At 36.1% G+C, this 20,688-nt stretch overlaps 1 protein-coding gene across 1 annotated transcript in view; it reads left to right on the forward strand.

Annotated features, from left to right (window-relative positions):
• Nucleotides 1-20,688, forward strand: part of LOC106672668 (allatostatins) — a 135,291-nt gene that overhangs the window by 39,223 nt on the left and 75,380 nt on the right. The window lies entirely within an intron of this gene.

A 20,688-nucleotide genomic window follows, 5' to 3' on the forward strand; every position in this document is an offset into this window, starting at 1 on the left:
GAGACTAAATGAGCTTTTCCTCGCTTCCTAGTAGTCCTAGTATAAATAAACCCAATAACTTAGTTCTAACCTTAACACTGCGTATTGCTACCAATAATCATCCTAAAAGATTGAAGCGGCAGTGGCCTCGCGATGTGTTGGACCGTGACACTTAGCCTAGAAGGGTCATCCATGGATGATTCTTCGCATTCTATTTTATCCTTAAATCACCAGAATTTGTTTTAATTTATTTTTCATTTTTACACATCAGAAATTTTAGTTGTGGTATGAAATAAATACTGTTGTACTATTTGAACCATGGTACAACTCGTACCGAGTCCAATTAGAATCCATGCATTTCTTCTGCGGATATCAGACGGTTGACATGTTTGAAAAGCCTTATCGAGCACTGATTAACACGTATTGTTCTCCGTGTTTGTTGGTTATTACAACCAACGGAACACCGTTCGTGATCGATTCCAATTTGATGTTGAACGGATCTAATTTCCTCGCGGATTCCAGAACATGGCCGTTCTGCATCGAAATCATGTCCTTACGAGTTGGAACAATTGACTGTCTTTCCAAATTGACACATTGTTCGGGTTTGAGCAATCGAGATGAATAACCAGAACACTTCTGAAATTGATGTTACACGCAAATTTTAATCAAAAATGGCTGGTAGATACAAATTTTTTGTTTAATTTCATTGGGTGTTTTGAACATAGTTTAATAATTGTCCTGACTTTTTGTAATATGGGTCACACGGGGATTTCGCGATAACTGACGAGTTTTATTGTCGCGATCAAAAGTATAACTACAATACCATCAATAAATCTATAGGAATAAACGTTTAAAAAAAAGCACAGAGAAGATTCGCTGACAAACCTCAATTAGGCATTCATTCGTTTTGCATGATGACTTTTCCCTTTATGTGGCGTCACCCCCCTCACTGAATCGGAAAATACACTTTCGAACCCTCGATTGATTTTGCATATTGATTGGCATTGTAGTCATAAGATACTTTGTCGAGAGAACAATATTTCTGGCAAACACGCACATTTCCAAAAAGTAATGCACCTATCAACCTCGAAAACCTTTTTCATGTTCGACCTTAATCCACGTTTGCTTATATTTATTTTAATAATATTGTTCCATGAGAAAATTTGTGATTGATCATATTAGTACTTACTGTTTATCACGAAGGATCAGTTTTTCTTGTTTCATTTCGAAATTTTTCAACTTTTTAACTTCCTGCATCAACACGTAGTTCGTTCCCCTTCCGTTTTCTTAAAATATCCTGGGTCAAAGGGAAAGTTAAATTAAATCTCGTTGAAACCCATTTAGAATTCACCTTTACTCCTCATCAAGACATAAATGATGCCCCGAACAACAGATAATGTATAACCTTAGTCTACCCTTTCTCTTCATCACCATCTCACCCTTTTCATCCATCTCAAGTAAAGTACCACATTCAAAAATATCCAGGGCAAGATTTGCCGCCACAATACTTCGGAACTTCGCCCAAAATGCAATAGTTTTTCTTAACCACAATATATGGTTGTGTATATAGTTGTACTGTACCACTGTACTCTCTTGTGATATTCCGTCATCATTCTCATTTCAATAGCTCACAAACCTCCAAACCATATATCCTCTCACACACCACATCAGGCTTCTTTTTTCAATATACGAAATCTTGAAAGAATACTTTTGAAGGGTTTAAAACTTATCCGAGGTACTCCTCAAAAACCGCTTCGGCTTCCGTCCTCATCATTCCACGATCGAACAAGGTTTCAAAGTTGTCGACGCTATCTCCTCTGCTTTGAGAATGAAGACTTTTTGTGCGTTCCACGCGATGTGGACTTTTGATCGGGTCTCGCACGCGGCATGCTTTATAAACTTAAACTTCCTATCCACTACCTATAACCTTATCTTGAAATCTTACCTAAGCGACCGCTTTTTCAGAGTGAGTTGCGGCAAAGAAGTCATATATATCATATATACTGCTGACCTATCTCCACACCCCAATACCATCATCACAAAACAGAAATTTTTTCCTCTAACTCGAATTATATCCAAGCTACCTACATCATCCAAGAATCGGTGAACACCTTGACTTACAACGTGAAGTGTTAAAGGTGGCTGTATTGGAGACGTGGGATAACATACCCCTGGATTTTACAAAAACGTTTTATGCGTATGCCAAAACAGATGTAATCAGTCTTTAAACCCAGACAGGGCAATCATTTGACGGGAATCATTGCCGGCTCCTCACGTGGTCAATCTCGCAGTATTTGTACGATTTTTAATAGATCATCAACATCTTAAAATTTATTGTATGTTCTGTTCACTAGACGGCTGACTAGACGATCATGTTCTTTTGATCAATCAAACACCTTCAAGCTGTTGAATATATTAACCTAATCTGTTGACGGGTCTCAGAGGCTGGACCGTAAGGATCTACCCTTGCAAGTAAAAGGTCCGGCACAATGTCCATTACCTCTCCGACCTCCTTCCGCTCAAGCCAATTAATATATGGGGTGTGGAATACGGGTATCCTTTCAAACGGTATACTGTGATACTTAAAACATTAGTCTCACCAGCCAAACACACTCCATGTATCGACTATACTAATTAATCTAACTTGGGGGACGGGTCTGTGGAGTACTCGGCATTCCTCGACAGACCCGTTCACTCGTACATAACCACTCGCGCTAATAAGTACATTCACTCTGAGGTGATGCACCTGTGAAAAAAACGAAATGCCGACGATTCCTCCTTCACATTACTCCACAAGCTTGTAATGTTCTAGAGAAGTTCTTACTGAATATTCAGTCACAGCCACACCCTCGCATAGCTCAACACTCCCGCAAATAAATACCTTCATACAAATAAAAAGGGAATGAACCTCGTGTGATGGGTTATATGCGTCGTTGCAAACGAAAAAAAAAATGCAATAAGTTTCTCTTCGTAGTCACTGTTATGCCTCAGAACCGTTGACATATCTTTCCGTTCCTCCATCTCAATTCGCATTATTACAAAACGTTCATCACTATTACAACTGCACAATGAAGGAGGCGTTTCCAAGATCTCTTTCCGATGAAGAGGTGACCAGTCGATCAGGTTCCTCAATTGTCCAATTGGGCTGAAATAGGAGTGGCTAAACCGGTTGATTTTACTTTTAAGGCGTGGTTAAAATTTACATTGCTGAAAATACGCTTCTACCTACCTGTACGTTTAGTTTGGTTGAATTCTTTTTTATATTTGTATTATTTATTCTACTTTGACAGTCCTTAGTGTATTTAACATAGGCGTTTTTAAAGATGATGTATATTTAAACTGCGAGTCGGTGAACTAATGCTGAACCGGCGTAGGGTCATTTATTGGGTTGAACTTCATTCGAGGGTTTGATTTATTCAACAAACACACGAGTCAAGACGGACCCCATGACGGTTCAGCATGAGTCTTCAAATATGGTATACTCTCGTGTGGATTTTTCACTAAATTTGTATTATCGTTAACTAAACGAACCGTAAATTCACATTTACACGAACTACTTTTAACCAAAATAAGCGATTAGTATTTTTTCCTCGTGGCAGGGGTAGGTAAAAGACGTATTAAAAACTCATCATCTCTTAAAAAGTTTGAACTTAGTTCAAACTGTTGTCATAAAGAGAAAAACTGAAGGTGAAAAGTTGGTGAAAAAATTGCTAAATTATAAAAATTATGTGACGTGTGCCTGTTTGCTAGCACTCCTAGCTATGGGTTAGAAAAAAGTTAATTGAGATAAAACGATACCGAAAGGGTGGACAGATTGTTATGGATAGGAAGATTGTTTTTCTTGTAATTGGACGTTTTAAAATTTTAATAAAAGGACGAACTTACAAAAATGGAGCCTTTGATGCGAGGACCAAAGCGAAGAGGTCGACCAAATGATCTTACTAAAGACAATCTAAAACTCTTCAATTAATACATATTATTTTTGTACTAGTTCACCATTCACAAACATCAGACTCTTCTGTGTGGCTTTGCGAAGTTGATACATGATATCGAATAATTCCACATGTACAATTATTTTATATATAAGCAAGAAATGAGTTTTGAGACTTGCTGAATCAGACAATTGTTCAAGCGACTGTGTCTGACGAATAAATTAATTATTTAAACTGCCTTAATTGTGTTATTAAATGATAATTTTTTCAAGCTAATTTGTTTTAAAAATAGCACCATCAGTTAAATTTTGTTTTGCATAATAAAACTAACTATATATATATGTATGTATTATGTGGGAAGGACCCGACAAATAATTGAGGTTAAGTAGTTACTATTTTTCAATCTTCGACCATTTGAGCGTCTCGATCTGGTTACTGACTCTCTGCTTTTATATTACAACTAAGTCGATATCCTAAAATGCTAACCTCTCATTTATACCTCAGGATGTCAACTACAGAATAGACACAAAACATGGTACATGACAGCTCTATTCAAACATAGAAGTCAGGTCACATTACACTTGGTATTCCTCGGGGCGGAGTTCAACCCACTCCATTTTCGCTAATAAGTTACTCCCCAGATGTCATGCACTCTCGCTACAGGGTAATTGCGGTTAACGCCCTCTATTTACACTACCCTAGAGTACTCGATATTTCTCCGGCTAATTGGAGATACGTCCACCTTTTACGCTAATAAATGACATTCACACACTAGATCTCGTTCATGCTACCCAAGAGTACTCGAGAACTCGATAATTCTTGGGGTAATTATAGATAAGCCCCTCCATTTGGGATAATATATTAAATTTTATTAGGTTTCGTGGTCCGCTTGACCAAATAAATTTTTTTCAATTCATTAAGGTTTTGGTTGAGATAAAAAGTGTGTCACAAGCGGGATTCGAACCCACGACCTTCGGCTAATACGCCGCTGCTCTACCACTTGAACCTTCAACCTTCAGCCATTTGAGCGTCACAATCTGTTACTGAATGCTTTCATATGAAAACTAATTCGATGTCCTAAACTGCTTTTTGTACCTCATGTTGTCTAGTACAGAATAATCACACAACACACAATCTATACATATACACATCACATACCCAGTACGAGAATTCAACAAGCCTGGTAACATTCACTCCAGCAGAGTAGTCGATATTCCTCGGAGCAGGTTGAACCCACTCTATTTTCCTCTCCAGGCATGTCACACTGAATCCAGTGTACTCGATATACGCCGGGGCGGGGATGAACAACTTTTTCAAGCTGAAAAATTTGTTTCATGTAAATAATTTAACATAAACACAACACCCCAAACAAACAGAAATCTGGTCACACTCACTCCTTCGTTGTACTCGGCACTCTCGACGCGACACGCAAGAATGACACATTTACACAGAAGACAAACACTTTGAGCCCTGAAGATGATCTCAATAAAGATCGAAACGTTGGCACGATAAAGAAAATGTTTTTCTGAAACCTACATCACACCAGACCGCATCTCACGATTTCTAAATAAATATTGTACTCGATAATCAGGGGGTACTTTTATTGAGTATCAAACTATACTCGAATCTGGTATAATTACTATTTTTATATTATTATGGTCGAAATATAATTTTTGGCCACATCAACAAGGCTTGTAATATTTGTTTGATATCAACTCATCCCTTTGCTATTTTTACAGGTGAACGGTAATCAAATAGCAGCCCATCGAACAATTTTTTTTAAAGGGCGGAATATGCGAAAATTTGACAGCGTTGAGATGATCAGTACAGATGAGGCGGGTCGGACATCCCAGCCTAACAACTAATTTTTGTTGGGCGTGGAATGGGACTTGATACGGGAATGGAGAACGCCATCATTTTTCATATAACTTCATCGCGGAAGATAAATTTTTCCGACTGTCGGAAACGAACGTAATTTATCCCCATTTGCATGTAAAAAATTGATTATATCTGGACTCAAGAAGAGGACTCAAAGGGAGATAAAATTGGCAAAACCTCTTTAAGAATTTGAACCTATTGTTGCTTTAATCAAATATCGAAATATTAAATTAACGAAAAATTTGATTTTAAAAATATGTAAGAATTGGTGGTACCAATTTTGAGAAATTCAATCATTGCAAGTCGTTTAGACATTTTTTGGGGGAAAAGTGGTTAGAGGTTAGTAGACTCTACGGTCTTGGGTTCGATTCCCATCGTCGCTCTTTGGAATTTTCGTTCCCTTCCCCTAAACAAGAATGTACCAACACCGCAACTTACGTACTCTGGCAAATTTAGAAATTAAAAAGCCATAAAAAATAAACATTTTTAGATATAACGTTTTATGTGTAAGGAAAAGTTATTTATTCGATTTTTTTCGTTCGAATGACTTTAAAAACTACCCTAATAAAGAAAATGTGTTATCTGTTTAGTTTCGGGTTGGCCACCAAAGACGAGTTTGATAAGAGTGTGTCATGTTGGCGCCGGGTATTTTACACCATTGATAACACGTTTTGAAGGGGTCACAGAATGGCCATGACTACCTTTGGAATTCACTTATTATATGACAGGCCGGTTTTCAACATGTTCTTGAAAAGAAAAATGCATCCTATTTTCCCGACATGTACCTTAAATGATACAGCAAAGTCGTTTTGGAAAGTTAAAAAATTACAATTTTTTGAAAATATACCAAAAGCACTAGCTTTTACGTTTAATTTCAAAAAGATATCCAAGTCTTTTTTATCCTTGGTCTGCGCCGGCGTACCCACACTGCCTTTTTACAAAAACGAACTTTTTAATTATTCTAATGAAACCTTATTTTATACATTTTTTAGTTTAAAAATCAGAAAACTTCCGACTTTTTTTCTTTGCGCTTGGACATTTAATTTCAAATCTCTTAATTCATTAATTTAAATTAATAGGACACCCTGCTGTTGTTGTTTGTTAAGCCCTAATCCTATCTAATCTAATTGTAAGTAAAGATGGTACCTCTTCTCCCGAAATTAATGCTCATTTTGATACTTTCTAACTGCTCCAGTCAGTAATATTTACAAGAATCCGGACAAAGTTTCGAGTCGGAACGGTTCTTCGAGGATAATTAATTTCTTCAAAAGAACACTGAGACGAAAAACTTCCAGTTGTACATCCTGGTTTGTACATTTTATAATATAATAAGTCAAAACAAAAAGACTTTATGATAATGAAATGCTGGTTAAAACTTGTTGGCTATTCAAAACTGTCATCATTGATGAAGATTCACGAGTTAAGCGAGACATAAGGCAAAACGAGTAAAAAGGCGAGGATCCGATTTAATAGCAATGCTCACAGAAGCATCGAAAGGGGGATGATGTTTCATTCAGACGTGTAGACAATTAATTACTGTTTGACGTACATAACTTGAGAAAGAATAAATCTGATAATAGACTGATAGAATCATTAGCCAAAAATTCATTATACACTAAATTGTAATTCTCCCATATGTTCGTTGTTATACACCTATAACAACATCATGTAACATCAATGGAAAACAGACTGGACGAAGACTACCTAGACCTAAATTGATTATTACAACAAAAGGTATCGGACTAGCAGACATCTAACACCAGGGAGAAAGTATACGTATGTAAGAGTGCGAAATAAAATAAATACAAATCCCATAAAAAGCAGGTAAAGCCAGGAATACACTTACCCGATGCTACGCCATGCGACGCTACCCTATGCCACGTTTTGGTGGGATGTGCACATCTATCCGACGCAAGCACACGTCGCGTACAGTCCACAGCGTTTATCACAATAATCACTATCACAATCGCAACGCATCTTTTGTTCTTAATGCACTATTTTGAGAAAACCTTGTACAGTCGTGTAATAAATTGTTAGTTAAATTTTATGAGCACAACCATCTAATAAATTGTTTGTTAAACTTAATTGTTTTAAATAAAGTTACTCCTAACCATCATAATTAAACAATGTTTATAAAAACTTATGCATTTTTGATCTCGTTTAATTTGGTTTACATTAAAATAACATGTTGTAATTAATATAACGACAATAATACATGTAGTTGGAATAAAAATATGAGTGTCCGGTTATTTTGTCTTCGACTGTACTCGATGCGACCCGACGAAAATCTGGACAGTGGGGATCGCAGAGCGTCGGGTTGGTTAGCGTGGCATAGCATCGGGTAGGTGGGCACGGGGTAATGCAACCTTATGGAAAATCGGAGTTTTGATTTGCGTCGGGTAAGTGTGTTTCTGGCTTAAGACATATACAAAATTTGTACAAAAAAATTATCAAGACCATTAACATTTATTGATTTTATAAATAACTTTTTTTTACGAGGGTTCGTAACAGCAGAGGTTATATCAACCCTCGGGGTGTCTGTGTTTTTGTAAAAAAAAAAAAATTTTTGTAAGTATATCGGGTTCGAATGCAGGGGGCTGTTGGATTCGAACCCGGGACCTTTACCTTACAGTGATGAGCGCCGTGTCAACGCCTAGAGCGTTGCGGCCACCGACGCCCCCAACTTTTTTATTAATACATTTATTTACTATAAGTGGTCAAATGATACCATCTATTCATTTTACAATGACAAATTTAGAAATAAATAAATAATACATACACAATACACACCTCTCATTAGTGTCACAGTTAATCTAGTTCAGCTTCTACAGGTTGTTTCTAATTACATAACTAATTAAAATGGCTTAGTCCTCGTAAGTCGTCTTATGATGAGCCGTCTACGTAGCAAGCGGGTTGCCTCGGTGTTAGGGTGGCTTTGAAAACGAAAGTAGTGTTTATAAGCATACTGCGTGATCTATTTGCCATATGCGCGGGATGTACAGATTTCCAAGGAGCATATCTCATATTTCTCAGAAATATTTGTTTTGGAACCGTTGTATAATGATTGTATTGCTTCTTTTGGCACACCCCCAAATTTGTATACCATACATTTAGGTTTTGATAAGTTTCCAACAAACAATAAAATTGACTGTTGTGTTCCATTTCTTTTTAATATGTGGTTTCCTAATTTTTTAACTAGAGGGATGCCTAAATATTTTACTGAATTCTGGGAAGGAAATATTTTACCATCGACGACGATTGGTTATCTACTAACTTTCTATTTGTGAAATTTACATGTACGGATTTCTGGTCATTTATTGTTTATGGTATAAACGTCGTTCCAGCAGATCGCACCTTCCAACGATTTTATCAGAGGATTAGGGAAACTGGTTGTTTCACTCGAAGAACGAGGGAAGACAATCAGTGAATCGATGTAAATGTGGAAAAAATCTAAATGCAACCATCCAAGTTTCTGTCGGTTCATGGATGCTGTTGACTGCCATTTGCAGTCGGTTCGTGGATGCAAGGACAATGTCAGCGACAAATATTGCGACGGTTTTTTCCATCAGTGGTAGCTCACTTGTATACAGCAAGTACAGCACGGGGCCTAGGTGCTACCTTGTGGTACACTAACCTTGATTTCAAACAACTCAGAGTATTCGTATTGTAGTTTCACTTGGAAGAGTCTTTCCGAATGATAGGAGGTCAAAAATTCAACATATTGTTTTGGGAATATTTTTTTTTTTTCACCTTATGTATTAAACCTTCGTGCAAACCTTGTCAAAGGCTTGCGATACGTCTAGGAGCTGAACATATATTTTTATTTTCTAGAGCATTCTTTATAATCTCTATGTATCTGATCTATGGTTAACTGTTTGGCTCCGAATCCCAACGGGTGGCTTGGTATAATAAATTTCTTAGCTGTCTCCCTAATTCGAACATTCCAATAATTCGAACTGGAAAATTTTCAATAATTCGAAATTTTAAAGGAAACTAAACATTATTTGGAGGGGGAGAGATGAGAGAGAATAAGAGAGAGAATGGGACACAGTAAATGAGGGTGAGTGTGTGAGGGAGAAAGAGTGAGTGAAAAGGAGAGTGAGAGATAGAATAGAAAGGGAGTGAAAGAGAGAGTGAGTGAGTGAAAGAGAGAGTGAGTGAGTGAAAGAGAGAGGAAGTTAGCGATTCAGTGTGTATGATAGAAAGTAAGTGAGTGGGAGAGCGAATGAGAGATAAGGGAATGTAATTGAGTGAGTGAATGGAAGAAAAAGTGACTAAGTAAAAGGGACAGTAAGAATGAAAGAGAGAGATGAAGTGAGCGAGTCAGTGAGTGTGTAATTAAGCGAGTGAATGGGAGAAAGAGATACTAAGTGAAAGGGAGAGTAAGAGTGAGTTAGTGACTGAGAGAAAAATTAAGTGAGTGAGTAAGTGAATGAGAGAGATAGATAGATAGATAGATAGAGAGAAAGAAAGAGAGAGAGAGAGAGAGAGAGAGAGAGAGTGATAGGAAGTGAGTGAGCGAGACGGGGAGTCATACGAAAGACCATGAGCAGCTTAGAGTATTTAGAGTATTCGAATTTTCAAGAATTTATTTTGTTCAGTGAATTCCTCAAGCCCCTTCACTGCTAAAATATGAAATAGTACATAAGCCTACATTTTTCCTCTGATAAGTATAATAAAACTACTACTTAAAAATGAGTTAAAAAGCGGGAAAAGCGCCGACAAAAATGTTCAATAAATTAGCAAAAAAAGATTTTTAAAAGACAAATTGAATTGTTGATAACATACAGATATATATTCTCTTGCGTTTTTTTTGGGTAAAAATTTTTGCGTAAATATATACAATTTTTTAACCCCCTTCGTACTCCGAATTTTTCAATAATCCGAATCCCCACTGCAATGTTAGTTCTCATTACTGAGAGAGTTCTGTACTAAACTTTATGATTCACGATGTAATTTTAAAATTTAAACTATTCAATCATCCCAAGTTCTATTTAATTAATTAACATTGTCATAAATGCTCCCAGTTTATCGCAGTTTACTCTATTAATCAGAAAATAATTTAGTTAATTATTCTTGATGAGTAATAAAAGCTGTTAAAATTAAAAAAACAGCATATAATTCAAACACAACTTTTTTTTTTACACAATTTAACCAACAAAATTTTAAATAATTATTTATAAGTTAGTTTTAATTAAAAAAAATATCGAGATAACAGTTAAGCGCAACTCGTGTGCAGTGACACCTCTTTTACATAATCACTCATCAATTTCTCATAATTGTTCATTTTATCGTAGAATGTATTGGTGTACATTTTAGAGATTTTATAAGCGTTCAAGGAAGGGTATCAGTGTGATCAGATTTTGAACGCTTCACTCTGCAATTTATAGCTAAAAATTTGCATCCGCCAAAGTGTGAGCATAATGTAAAATGGTCGGGGAGTTATTTGACATATTCCATCATAAATTTTATAATCATGTTGAAAATAAACCCTGGGTTATTTATTTTTATGTGCAGTTATTTATTTAAAAACTCAATCTTGATCACTCTATACACCATATCGGATACCTTCAAATCTCGAAAATTCGAAAAGTAGGTTGAGATGGGGAGTTGGTGTCCGAGTGGATCGAAGTCACGATAGCTCATGTGGTTGGAGCAACGGCGTATTGGGCTGAAGGTCGTGGGTTCGAATCCCGATCGTGTCACTAACTTTTTCATTTCAACCAATACCTTACATAAAGATTAATTAATTGAAAGAAGTTATTTGGTCAATGGGAGCTCGAAATATAATAAATTTAATAAGTAAAACGAAGAATATATTCACTAAGTCACTCCGTAGCCATTTCATTTGTCACCGAGAATCGAATTCTGATTATACGATATTTGAAAAATGGCAAAACAGAGGGAAAATTTGAAAAGTAGGTTGAGATGGGGAGTTGGTGTCCGGGTGGATCGAAGTCACGGTAGCTCAGTGGTTAGACCGCGGCATATTGAGCCGAAGGTCATGGGTTCGAATCCCGCTCATGACACTAACTCTTATAAATATAGTATTTTTTGGTGTATCAACGTTTTACCAATAAGTTTGTGGGTTGTTGTCAATAAATATAATTGTTTGCTTGTATTAATTATACTTGTTTGTGTTTTTATTATTTTTTTTAATACTGATTTATTATAAACCCCGTTCAATACGTCTCAATTTTATTTTCAATAAGACAAAATCCTATCCGTAGTAAGCCGGATACGTAATCATTGGCCCAAAAGTAAGTGTCAGTGTGTCAACCACGCATGGCCTATTCTTAATCCTGTGATGGTCTTTTACGATTCAGACCTTCCGAGGCATCCCATCGACCGTTCTCGTGACACGTATGATCTTCTTTGTCGATTCTGATTAAGCTACAAAATATTTGGACTTGTTCATCAGAGAAATATATAAATCTAGGTTTGCATATATTTCTATTTTAATTTATACGGGTTTCATAGCATTATTTTGTTCTTTCAACTTGATTTTCAATTTTCAGTATAAATATTCTTTGGCTCATATGTACTATTTTTCTCTTTTAAAAGGTAGTAACCTTTTGAGTTTTGTAATTTTTTATTTATTATTTGTATTTTATGCCAATTCAATAATGAAATGAAAAATTGAATTGCCTGGATGCCTGGATCAATGGATGGATAATTCAAATAGGAAGAATACACAAAACTCCTGTAAGTTTTATTAGCGTACGGTTTATTTCTTGTGTTCTGCCCGTATCCAAGCCCTTGTGGAAGTTGTGAGTTAGTTGCGGGATTCTGATGGGATATTAAGTTTATTATCAGAAATCAGTTTATCTTAACCCGTCGAAGCACATCAGCCCTATATCCGAAGCTGGAAACCTTCGACTCCCGTTACCTTCCTCTATTTTCAAAAAGACAAATGAACAAGGGTCGCGACAACACAACGTATGCATGCTAACAAGATTTTTTTATTCGCCATTGTATGGTTTTTTGTTCTTTTGACTCGTCCTAATCAGAATTCCGTACATGGGGAGTATTGGCATACATTGCGACATACGTGCTTTTTCTTTTTATAAATTTACAATAAATAAAGTAATTCCTTTAGATAGTTGGATTTACGTCCACCCGTTGGGTGTTGCGAGCAATGTCTCGAACCACTTACAACACTTTCTCAAGTGTTGTTGGCATAGCCTGTGGATTCACAATTAAAAGTCCATAGGCTATCCAGGATTCGAACCCAGGACCGCTAACCACTTGCACACCGGTCCCTCTTTCAAGAATATATCCCCTCGATTAGGGCTTCGATATTATTTCTAATGACTTACAGGTCTAACAAATAAAAAATGAATGTTCTTTCTTTCAAATAAATTTTATCCCTGATTTTTCGTACACAACTGTAATTCAAGAAGTGATAATTTTAAAGAAAACAAATGGAGCAAAAGAGAACAAGAGTGAGTTACTTGAGTGACTGAGAGATATATAGATAGATAGATAGAGAGAGAGAGAGAGAGAGAGAGAGAGTGGGCGAGTGAGTGAGTGAGCACAGGAGGGAGGGGGGAGAGAGAAAGGAAAGACANAAGAGTGAGTGAGGGGGGTGAGTGAGTGAATGAGTGAAAGAAAGAGAAAGAGAGAGTAAGTGAGTGAGAGCAAGAGAGAGGAGAGATGGAGAAAGACAGAGAGAGAGGCAAGAGTGAGTGAGAGATGATGTATTAGAAAATGTTTAGGAAAAGATAGATAGATAGATAGATAGGTAGGTAGGTAGGTAGATAGATAGATAGATAGATAGATAGATAGATAGATAGATAGATAGATAGATAGATAGAGAGAGAGAGAGAGAGAAAGACAGAAAGAGAAAGAAAAAAGAGTGAGTGAGAGATAGCGAATTAGAAAATGTTTAGAAAAAGATAGGTAGATAGATTGAGAGAGAAAGTGAGAGTTATTGGGAGAAAGAGTAAGTGAAAAGAGAGAGAGAGAGGGGGAGGGTGAGTGAGTGAGAGCAAGAGAGAGGAGAGATAGAGAAAGAGGCAAGAGTGAGTGAGAGATGGTGTATTAGAAAATGTTTAGAATAAGATAGATAGATAGATAGATAGGTAGATAGAGAGAGAGTGAGTGAGGGCGTTAAGTGCTATAACCACTCGGCCACCGCGGTCCCCTATAACCTAACTTATCAAATAATGGTTAATTGTTGGTTGGCGTGCTTTTAGCTATTTTCACTTGATATAAAACAAGACTTTCCCTTTTTTTGTGCTAATAACGATCACAGTTATAATTATTAAATTTTTGTTATTAAAATAAGGTAAGGGAAATTATATCAGGTCTTCGGGCGTTAAATTAATGTTTTTAATTAAGGTAAGAGGGCATATTTTTTATAATATAAAATGAACGGAATGTGATGTAAGAATCCTGAGAGTCGGGGCGGATTAAAAGCGGTCCCCATGAAAGAAAATCCAAAGAATTATAGCTTGCTTTGTTAAGTCGTGGCGTTGTGGAAAACTAGAGCTAAATCGACTTGTATTTTTACGTCAAAGGGCAATAGAGTTTTCACGTCCAACGTTAACAAAAAAAAAAATGCAATTCTTCTTCGTAAGAAAGTGAACGAAGTTAACACTTATCGCCATATCTTAGCAAAAGATGTAAGGATTTTTGAATTTATTAAAAGTAAAAGAAGCGATGAAAATATCTTTAATTACCAAAACTGAAATATACTGAAATATATGTGCTAAAATACAATAAAACCGAAGATTTAAGTGAAATGAATTGAAACGATGATAATATTTAAGAAACCTATAGAATGTAAAAAAATCTATTTTCCTAATCGTGATTTTTAGTTTTGAAGGGTTTTCGATTAAAGTTTTACTGAACAAATATGAAAAATACACTTTCATCAAAAGAGCCAATTTCAACGAAAATCAACATTGATGAAGTACATCATTCGTTTAATTCCTATCGTTATTTTTTCTCCCCTAAAGAATTTAGTTTCATGAAATGTGATATTTTCAAATAAACATTACGTTTAAGAGTTATATATTTTTTCCTATAACGTTAAAACATAAAAGTAATGTTGATTGTTGGAGATTTTTGAGTTCTACGTTATTCCAGGAGGAAGTAAGAACCTGGACCATAGGGGTTATTAATCAGGGAGGTGGTTGTTGTTTCAATTCCTCATGCCAGCTACCCAAGTTTCTACCATCCATTCAATCTAGTTCAGCGATAAGCTTAGATACCTCTGGTGAATTTCGGAGCCAGTTTACTAGAGAAGTACTTAGTCTGAGAGAACATGCTCATTCTTCTATACAGTGCCACCTGACTGAAAATTCGTCGGGCGTTATCTAAGATAGTAAATTCTTCATCTAGCATGTGCCCTAGCCGTTCGATCCTTTTCACCTTTTCAAAGACAATGACGTCTTGGAAAGTTGGTCTAGACGATGTCCTCGATTTCTCCCTTGCTCTTCTGAACCTACAATTGTAACCCTTCCTACTTATTTTCAACTCTGTGCCGAAATTCATATGGCTGTAATCTTTATCCAATGGTTCTTTTTGACATATGTGAAGCCTTCATTGTCTTACTGACTAGGATTACCCTTTTAGGATTGGCGTGAGTGTGGGCGGCGTTACCGGTACTTAGTACCACCACAGTTGTTCACCAAACTTTTAAACCCCGGTTTCCAAACTGACTACGGCTGTCCGCAAATTTATGCTATTCACCAAATTGGAGAATAATATTTTCTTCAAACAACTTAGAGACGGTCTTGGCACTAGCCTGGCAGAGTGGCGTTAGGATTTTGTAAATTAATCCACGACGGCGTGTGTATATCGGTTCTGCTTGAAGATGAGTGGTAGTGGGTCCATAAGATCACTTGTAACCAACTACCAAGGCTCATCTACTGTCTTCTGCTTTACCAGTCCAGCTGGTTGTTTTAATTCGTCTACTCCTCTACACCGACTACCTCACCTACACTAATCCTAAGTTTATCCTAGGCGGTTGACACGCCGCCTATTTTAGTTGAAGAGCCTCTGTAATTTAGGAGGCCCTGTTCCATGATTAAAATATTACATATTTTATTAAGAACTAACAATATATGAATACACCCAATATATCAGTCTAAAGATATGGATAGAAATGTGGGGGAAGGGATATCCGGTCAGTAAATTATTAGGAAGGCACTTATGACGAAATGAAACTTTTGCCAGCATTTTTGGCTGGAGTCGATTCCTCGATAAAGGTGCTATAGGCTGCAGATTTTCGCTTGGAAACAAATTTGACGGTATGGTTGCAAGCCTTTCTGAAAGTTTGAACAGAATTGGGTACAAACGTTTAATCTAATGCCAGGTTATGAAAGGATCTTGATGCATATTCGCTACACCCACAACTAAATATTTTGTTAGCTCAACTCCCTGTTTTTTCTTTTTTTTAAGCAGGGCGTGAGTGAGAGCGAGAGTGAGTAAGTGGGAGAGTGAGAGAGGAGAGAGATTGAATGAGTGAGTGAGAGGGAGTGTCATCGGAAAGACCAAGACGAGCGTATGAATTTTCGAAAATTTCGTTTGTTCAGTGAAGTTCACCTCCCTACACTACCAAAATAATGAAGATCAGTCAGTTTCTTGTGCTAAGTATAATATACCTACCGCTTATAAATCAGTGAAAAGGGCGAAGCAGTAAAGAAATGGCAATAATAAAAAACGTGTTAGGTTGATCAGTGGTTTGTTATGTGACCAAATGACAAACTGTTCAACTTTTTTTTTCTTTAATTGAAATTTATTACTGGCAATAATAAAAGGTTGATCAGTTTCTTTCACATAACAACCCCGCAATTCAAACAATCAGCCTTTACGAATGACCCTGGCGCTGGCACACCGAAATTCGAAAAATCCGTCAGAGTTTACCCATTGAATTGTGGGTAAGGTAAATTTGGTGAGCGCATGGGGTGAGCCACGGAAAAGAGATGATTCATTTCACTGAGCGAACGGTTTGATCCGATCCTTAAAAAGAGCGATTTTCCCAACTTTACCCGGAATAATCGTTCCGAAACTGGATTCACATCGCATAAACAGCCTAGGGAATGTAAATCTCAACGCTAAACAACCATTCTCAAATCATATATTTTTAAAACTGTTGTTAAAAACAAAACAAAAATCCAAAGAACAGAGTTCTGCAATGAAACTTATAAAAACAATCTTGATTTTGATGAACGGCTGTGATGATTCAAAAACGTAAACTATTGTTATACTACTATTACCACTTTTAAACTGTTAGCTAAGAACGAAAGATTCTTTATTATTCTTAAGAGTAAAAATAATATATCGAAAAAATTTACTGATTTTTACAAATGATTAAGAGAAATACTAAGGACTCGGCAGACGAGTCGATTGCTGATTTTTAGATTGGCTAGGGCGAATCGGGTCGAATGACGAGGCAATTTCAAGATGGAATTAGTCAAGATTGGTTTTACAGCTGCTCATGAATGAAACTTCAACCGACATATGTCTTAAAAATGACATTGGGAACGAATGATGGAACGTTCACTGGGCAGATATACGTCAAATCATGTTGGGATGTTTCTAAGGCAAAATGAACAAATCTAATGTATAGAGTTGATTCCATGGCGATTCTATTGGTTTGGTCTTCTTTCAAAAGTGCTTTTCACGAGGGGTAATTTTCCTTAGTTATTTTGGATTTAATGGAATACCGTTTAGGTGAAAATGGTCGGGCGTTTATTTGTCTCGGTTAAACGTTTCCAGGTTTCCTTATTCAGTTCTCTCAAGCGATTAATGTATATCCTTAATCCGCCGAATTGCCCTAAGTGTGATCATTTATTTGCTCAAGCGTGTTTCAAAATTGATATTTCTCTAGGTACTTAGAATGTTTAAAAAAACTGAAACATCCGACTGAAAAACCTTTTAAAATGTTAAGCATATCAACTATTAATTTATATATTTTGCAATAAAACAAACCATAATAAATCTCATATTTTAAACTTTTTCTAGGTAATTTACGACGAATAGCAACATCCTTAATTTGAATAAGGTGCAATTTCATAAATTTCTAAAGTTGCTTACGATCTAATTATTTCCTGTCATACAGGAGTGCTTAATGTTCAAGTACACGTTGGATGGCGCGTACGACGGGTTTAACCACTTTGCCATACTTTCTCCGTATTTTTCAAAATTAAAAATCCATGCGCTATGCCGCGTTTCGAACCCAGGACCGCTAGCGTATCAAAGTGAGTCGAACCCTCCAACCACTCTGGCACCCCTGTCCCCCTTTCAAGTATATATCCGCTCGATCAGGACTTTGAAATTATTTGTAATGACTTACACGTCAAACAAAAATTTAGTGTTCTTTTATGTATTTTATTTTATATTATGTACGATTGTAATTCAAGAAGTGAGAATTTTGAAGGAAACACATGGAAAGAAAGAGACTAAGAGTGAGACTGAGTGAGAGATAGATAATAGGTAGGTATTTGTATTCGTTCACCACCTCAATTCTTTCCCCCCTTAAAAAGCCAGCGGTTTGCCGCCTTTATTCTCCCCCTCTTCTGAAAATCATGATTTTGGACTTTTTGAGATTAACTGTCAGGTTCCAGTGGGTGCAATATGATTCGAATATTTTAATATTATTTTGTAGCCCATGCGCGGTATTTGCCAAAATGGCAATATCGTCTGCATAAAGTAGTATTTTTATGCTAACGTTGCCTATTCGGACTCTACATTCGAGAGTCGAGGGGAGATCATCAAGAAAGAGAGCGAACAGAACTGGACTGAGTAGACAACCCTGCCTAACACCACATTTAACCTCAAAAAAATTGGATAAACCTTCACGCCCTCGGACCTCTGATGCTGTTTGTGTGAAAAGGGATTTTAGGATATTCAAAATTTTGGAAGAGAAGCCATAGCTACTAATTTTGAACAAAAGTCCTCTACGATCTACACTATCAAATGCGGCTTTTAAGTCCACGAAAAAACAAAAAATTGTTTGTTTAGGCTTGGCCAGTTTGATATTAATGATATTTAACAGGACAAGTAGATGATCACTTGTAGAGTAACCTTTCCGGAAACCCAAGGTGGGTAGATAGATAGAAAGATAGATAGAGAGACAGAGAGGGATAGATAGATAGAGACATAGAAAGATAGAGGTAGGGATAGATAGATAGATAAATAGATAGATAGAAATAGATAGAGAGATGAGAAACAGAGAGATAAATAGATAGAAATAGAGATAGATAGAGAGATNAACAAAAAATTGTTTGTTTAGGCTTGGCCAGTTTGATATTAATGATATTTAACAGGACAAGTAGATGATCACTTGTAGAGTAACCTTTACGGATAGATAGATAGAAAGATAGATAGAGAGACAGAGGGGGATAGATAGATAGAGATATAGAAAGATAGAGGTAGGGCTAGATAGATAGATAAATAGATAGATAGAAATAGATAGAGAGATGAGAAACAGAGAGATAAAGAGATAGAAATAGAGATAGATAGAGAGATTATATATATATATATACTCAAATACTCGGACGCCTTAACGACTCGGGCACAGCACGCATTTTTACAAGGTGTTTTGACAAAATAAAATTTAAAGAAAATAGTGAATATTTGTCCGCTGATGGTTTTTTTTATTGCTGCAAATGGAAAACTGCAGCTCAGACTGATAGAAAAATTTCTTACATCTATGTCGATGGCGCTTTAGGAAAACACAACGTCCGTAAGTGGTTTGTTTGGTTTATAAGCGGAAATTTTCATCTGGAAGGCGAAAAGCTCTCTGGCAGACTTTCAACAATTGATGTTGATCCAATTTAAACTTTTGTCCAAATAACACGTTTCAACGCATCTCAGTGCAGCAGTGTCGAAACGATGTATGGGTTCATATGTTGACCGAGAAGGATTAATGGTACTGCATTTTCATATGAATCTCTTCCTAAAATTCAATGTAAATGAATCATTAAAGAGTTTGATAATTGAGGATGGAAAATCGTTGACAACAATTTTCAAAGAGAGATATACAATAACCTTAAAAATAACATGTCAATGCCTTTGGTTATTAGTGCTTTTCGCGGCTTCTATCTTTCTAGTTCTATAAGCTCCGTGTCCTTGTAAATTAAACACCTAGATAAAACTGATAAATCTGTGTCCTGACAAGTCTTCTTAGTGTCCAGTTTCAAAATCGTAACATTTAGTTTTGACTATGAAAAAATAAATGAGCGTCGCACAATGGTGACGCACAAGGACTATTTGAACTTTGTAAAAAAGAAAAAGAAAAAAAGATCGAACACGAAGGTCTTGAGAACGCTACCTTGGAGTACTCTTAAAATGTATGCGTTTCAATAATGAGCCTTAACTTACTGAGTAAGTTGTTACAAAGTTATGATCGAATTACACTGTACATATAATGCATTATAGATGTTGAATTTCAGATAGACTTGTATGACAAACTTTGCCAAACTATATGTTTACAGGTAACATATAATGGGATTTAATAAATGATAGTAATTAATTAAATTATTATGAAACCTGCGATTCCATTTCTCTCTAAGTAATGTTCAACTATTATTAAGTGATTGAGTGTTATTTATATCATGTTTACAAACACTATTACAAAATTTTGCAATTGCAATATTATTTGTTTTTATTGATAGATTTTTGCAATTNGACATAAATATATTTCATATGATAATTAATTTTATTATAATTTCTAATTGTATGCATAAATGTTATTGAAACACAAAATGATTTCTCAAAACAGAAAATGACACTAAAGACAATTATAAATAAAATTCTATAAGACAAACAACTGATGATAGTCTGATATAGCTTGATAATGATAGTCTTTAGTAGCATAGTACTCGATGTTCCTCGGTTTTATAAGCCCGACCATTGGTGCTAATAGATCATATTCTCACACCAG

The sequence above is a fragment of the Cimex lectularius genome, unplaced genomic scaffold (genome assembly GCF_000648675.2).
Source record: "Cimex lectularius strain Harlan isolate CLEC.00 unplaced genomic scaffold, Clec_2.1 scaffold61, whole genome shotgun sequence".
NCBI lineage: Eukaryota > Metazoa > Arthropoda > Insecta > Hemiptera > Cimicidae > Cimex > Cimex lectularius.